Here is a 5,761-nt window from a genome sequence, read left to right as displayed (position 1 = left end):
AAAAAAAAAAAAAAAAAAAAAACTCTCTTCCTCCCAGTTCATCTGCATCTTGTTATTAAGCCATGAGAAATAGCAGCCTGATCCTCAGTTTGGTCCGGGGACAATTAGTTGCCGTAGGAGGTTATTGTAAACATTATAAGAATTAAATGAATTAATATATGTATACTGTTTAGAAAAGGACCTGGGGCAAAATTAGCACCATTGTAAGTACTATTATTTTTAAATATTTTACAAATGAGTCATCATTAATTTTAACAGTTGTACCCTTTAGCTTCTAATGGGTTATCATCAGCAGTAAGTTTATCGGCATTGCAAAAGGACAGTTAGAAGTTTCTCCAATGTGAAAATGTGGCCCTAAAAGTAGAAGGAGGCCTATGAGAATATAATACAGCCTTTTAGAACCAGATTCTTTAAACTATTCTCAATGAAGGTAAATGTAAGTGAAAAGAATCTGGAAATAAAAATACCAGGGTTGGCTGGGTGCAGTGGCTCACGCCTGTAATCCCAGCACTTTGGGAGACCGAGGTGGGTGGATCACCTGAGGTTAGGAAACCTTGTGAAACCCTGTCTTTACTAAAAATTAGCTGGGCGTGGTGGTGGGCATATATAATCCCAGCTACTTGGGAGGCTGAGGCAGGAGAATTGTTAGAACTCAGGAGTCAGAGGTTACAGTGAGCCAAGATCGCACCATTGCACTCCAGCCTGGGCGACAGAGAGTGACTCTGTCAAAAAAAAAAAAAAAAAATCAAGGTCCAGGCCAGGCATGGTGGCTCACATCTGTAATCCCAGCACTTTGGGAGGCTGAGGCGGGTGGATCATGAGGTCAAGAGATCGAGACCATCCTGGCCATCTCTACTAAAAATACAAAAATTATCTGGGCATGGTGGTGCAGGCCTGTAGTCCCAGCTACTTGGGAGACTGAGGCAGGAGAATCTCTTGAACCTAGGAGATGGAGATTGGAGTGAGCCGAGATCGCACAACTGCACTCCAGCTTGGCGACAGATTAAGACTCCACCTCAAAAAAAACAAAAAACAAAACTCTTTTCCCAGGGAATAGATTAGTTAGAAAAATATGTTTGCATTGAAGTAGGGTAGTTCTGATCCCAGCTGGCTCCATCACAGAAGCAGTGGTTTGGATATTCCATCTAGGGTGGGCTCTGTGAAATGAAAATTATTATTATTATTTTTATATCTTTTTAATTTTTTTTTTTTTAAGACAGGGTTTCACCATGATGGCCAGGCTGGTCTTGAACTCCTGACCTCAGGTGATCCACCCACCTCGGCCTCCCAAAGTGCCAGGATTACAGGCGTGAGCCACTGCACCTGGCAGGAATGAAAATTATTGAAAAAATGTAATATGGAGATTTCCACTTGATAGCTGCTACTTTGAGTTCTGAAAGCCTCTTAATAGGCAGTGAAATATAGGAAATTAAGGGCTAATTGGGTGTACTGCCTTGGCTGAGACCCATGCCTCTGTATTAAATGTTTCCTAGTATGTCAGCTACTGCTATTCAAAAAATAGTAGTTAATTAATCATCTGTTAAGACTTTACTAGTTTAAGCAGGCATGGTAGCCCACACCTGTAGTCCCAGGTACTCAGGATGCTGAAGCGAGAGGGTGCTTGAGGCTAAGAATCTGAGGCTGTAGTGGGCTATGATCAAGCCATTGTACTCAAACCTGAGCAAGAGTGTGATACCATCTCAAAAACAAACAAACAAACAAACAAACAAACTTTACTAGTCATAAGAAAGAGGAACAAAGTGGCCAGGTGAGATGGCTCATGCCTATAACCACAGCACTGTGGGAGGCCAAGGTGGGCAGATCGCCTGAGGTCAGGAGTTGGAGACCAGCTTGGCCAACATGGTGAAACTCCATCTCTACTAAAAATACAAAAAAATTAGCTGGGAGTGGTGGTAAGTGCCTATAATCTCAGCTCCTCAGGAGGCTGAGGCAGGAAAATCGCTTGAACCTGGGAGGTGGAGACTGCAGTGAGTCAAGATCATGCCATTGCACTCCAACCTGGGCAACAAGAGTGAGACTCCGTCTCAAAAAAAAGAAAAAGGAAAAGAAAATAAGCATTGGCTAGGTTGTGGAGAAATTAGAACCCTTGTGCACTGTTGGTTGGAATGTAAAATGGTGCAGATGCTAAGGAAATCAGTATGGTGGTTCTTCAAAAAATTAACAAACAGAATTACCATATGATCCAGCAATCCCACTTCTGAGTATATGTCTGAAAGAACTGACATCAGGATATGGAAGAGATATCTGCACTTCCATGTTCACTATAGCCAAGATATGGAAACAACCTAAATGTCCATTGACAGATGAATGGATAAAGACAATGTGGTACATGAATACAACAGAATATTATTCAGCCTTAAAAAAGAAAGAAATCCTGCTATATGTTTCAACAGGGGTGAACCTGGAGGACTCTATGCTAAGTGAAACAAGTCAGAAGCAGAAGGACAAATATTCATGATGCAACTTATATCAGGAATCTAAAATAGTCAAATTCATAAAAACAGAGAGTGGGCCAGGTGTGTTGGCTCATGCCTGTATTCCCATCCTTTTGGGAGGCAGAGGCGGGCGGATCACGAGGTCAGGAGTTCGAGATCAGCCTGATCAACATGGTAAAACCTTGTCTCTACTAAAAACACCAAAATTATCTGGGCATGGTGGTGTGCACCGTAATCCCAGCTACTCGGGTTCAAGCAATTCACGATTCTCCTGCTTCAGCCTTTCAAGTAGCTGGACTACAGGAATGCACCACCATGCCCAGCTAATTTTTGTATTTTTAGTAGAGACAGGGTTTCACCATGTTGGCCAGGATGGTCTCGATCTCTTGACCTTGTGATCTGCTCGCCTCGGCCTCCCAAAGTGCTGAGAATACAGGTGCAAGCCACTGTGCCCGGCCTATTATTGCTTTAATTGCATGGGTTTTGGAGGTCTTACCTAAAAAATCTGCCCAGACCAATATCCAGTAGCATTTCTCTATTTTTTTCTTAAACCTTTTTTGTAGAGATGGGGTCTAGGGTTTCACTATGTTGTCCAGGCTGGTCTTGAGTCCCAGGCTTCAAGTGATCCTCCTACCTCAGCCTCCTAAACTGCTGGGATTACAGGTATGAGCCCCGACAAGATTTTTCTAAATATTAGATAACATCATCTGCAAACCAGAGTAATCTTACTTCAGTCTTTTCAATTTGGATGCCCTTTATTTCTTTCTCTTGCCTGATTGCTCTGGCTGGGAATTCTAGTACTATGTTAAATAAGAATAGTAAAATTAGGCATACTTGTCTTATTCATCTCAGAAGCAGTGGTTCTGAGTTGGCCAGACATGGTGACTCACGCCTGTAATCCCAGCACTTTGGGAGGCCAGGGTGGGTGGATCACCTGCAGTCTGGAATTTGAGACCACCTGGCCAACATGGTGAAACCCCATCTCTACTAAAAATATACACAAAAAATTAGCTGGGCATGGTGGCAGACACCTATAATCCCAGAAACTTGAGAGGCTGAGGCAGAAGAATCGCTTAAACCTGGGAAGCAGAGGTTGCAGTGAGTCAAGATCGCACCATTGCTCTCCAGCCTGGGTGGCAAGAGCGAGACTCCATCTCAGGAAAAAAAAAAAAAAATAGAAAGAAAGAAAAAGGAAAAAAAATCTTAGTGGAAAGACTTTCAATATTTCCCTGTTCAGTATGATATTAGCCCTGAGTTTGTCATATACGGCCTTTGTCATGTTGAGGTATGTTCCTTCCATACCCAAGTTGTTTTTATCATAAGGAGATGTTGAACTTCAGGCAATGCTTTTTCAGCACCTTTTTTTGACTACGAATCTCACTCTATCACCCAGGCTGGAGTGCTGGACTGGAGTACAATGGTGCGATCTCGGCTCACCGCAACCTGTGCCTTCCAGGTTTAAGCGATTCTCCTGCCTCAGCCTCCTGAGTAGCTGGGATTACAGATGCTCACCATCACACCTGGATAAATTTTTTGTATTTTTGGTACAGACGGGGGTTTCACCATATTGGCCAGGCTGGCCTTAAACTCCTGACCTCAGGTGATCCACTCACTTTGGCCTCCCAAAGTGCTGGGATTATAGGTGTGAGCTACCACGTCCAGCCTTTCAGCACCTTTTCAAATAAAAAAATCTGGTAGAGAGCAGTCACAGCGGGCAGTAGCAGCAGAATGTTGGCTACCAGTGTATTTAGCCTAGTTGGCAAGCGAGCAATTTCCACCTCAGTGTGTGTACAAGCACATGGTAGTGTTGTGAAGAGCGAAGACTATTTGCTCCCAGCTTATAGGGACTGGCGTGACTATCCCTTGCAGGATGTGGCCCATATCAAGCACCTGTCTGCCAGCCAGAAGGCCTTGAAGAAGAAGGAGAAGGCCTCCTGGAGCAGCCTCTCCACGGATGAGAAAGTCAAGCTGTAACTCATTCAGTTCAAGGAGAGCTTTGCTGAGATGAACAGGGGCATGAACGAGTGGAAGACGGTTGTGGGTGCTGCCATGTTCTTCATCGGCTTCATGGCACTCGTTATCATCTGGGAGAAGCTCTATGTGTATGGCCCAATCCTGCACACCTTTGACAAAGAGTGGGTGGCCATGCAGACCAAGAGGATGCTAGACATGAAGGTGAAACCAACCAGGGCTTCACCGCCAAGTGGGACTGTGACAAGAATGAGTGGAAGAAGTGAGATGCTGTCCTGCACCTGAGCCTGGCTCTGTCACCTCCATGTGACTCCATGCCTATGTACTGGAAACCTGTTATGCCAAACAGTACCACTGCTAATAAATGATGAGTTTACCTGAAAACTAAAAAAAAAAGAAAAGAAATTAAAAAATCTAACAATATTCTTCAAGGAACTAGAAAAGCAACAAAAAGCCAAACCCAAAATTAGGAGGAAAGAAATAATAAAGATCAGCATAGTGGTCAAGCGTGGTGGCTCATGCCTGTAATCCCAGCACTTTGGGAGGCCGAGGCGGGCAGGTCACCTGAGGTTGGGAGTTCAAGACCAGCCTGACCAATATGGTGAAACCCAGTCTCTACTAAAAATACAAAAATTAGCTAGGATATGGTGGTGAGTGCTTGTAATCTCAGCTACTCAGGAGGCTGAGGTGGGAGAATCACTCGAACCCAGGAAGCAGAGGCTGCAGTGAGCCGAGATAGTGCCACTGTCCTCCAGCCTGTGCAACAGAGCAAGAGACCCTGTCTCAAAAAAAAAAAAAAAAAAAATTAAGATCAGTGCAGAAAGCTGGGTGTGATGGTTCACGCCTCTAATCTCAGCACTTTGAGAGGCTGAGGCAGGCACATCACTTGAGGTCAGGAGTTTGAAACCAGTTTGGCCAAAATGGTAAAACCCCATCTCTACTAAAAATACCAAAAGTTAGCTGGGCGTGGTGGTGGGTACCTGTAATCCCAGCTACTCAGTAGGCTGAGCAGGAGAATTCCTTGAACCCAGAAGTGGGAGGTTGCAGTGAGCTGAGATGATGCCACTGCACTCCAGCCTGGGCGACAAGAGACTCCATCTCAAAAAATAAATTAAAAAAAATCCTGAGATATTTAATCAGCTTTAGGAAAAAAATAAAAATTAAAATTAAAAAAAAAAATCACTAAATTAAACAATACAAAAGGTCAATAAAACCAAAAGTTGTTTTTTTAAAAAGATAAAATTGACAAATCTCTACAAGAAGAAAAAAAGTTAGGTTACTATTACTAAAAAAGAAAAGAAGAAGAAAAAGAGAGAGAAAACCCAAATAAATAA

At 43.3% G+C, this 5,761-nt stretch overlaps 1 pseudogene across 1 annotated transcript; it reads left to right on the top strand.

Moving 5' to 3' along the window:
- The first annotated feature begins 4,149 nt into the window (after positions 1 to 4,149).
- Positions 4,150 to 4,811, top strand: LOC108315874 (annotated as a pseudogene). Its single transcript, XR_001830100.2, has one exon. The product of XR_001830100.2 is annotated as a cytochrome c oxidase subunit 4 isoform 1, mitochondrial-like (transcript).
- Positions 4,812 to 5,761: the final 950 nt, after the last annotated feature.

The sequence above is a fragment of the Cebus imitator genome, unplaced genomic scaffold, assembly GCF_001604975.1.
Source record: "Cebus imitator isolate Cc_AM_T3 unplaced genomic scaffold, Cebus_imitator-1.0 Scaffold179, whole genome shotgun sequence".
In the NCBI taxonomy this organism is placed as follows: domain Eukaryota; kingdom Metazoa; phylum Chordata; class Mammalia; order Primates; family Cebidae; genus Cebus; species Cebus imitator.
This window is presented reverse-complemented; position numbering and strand designations above follow the sequence as displayed.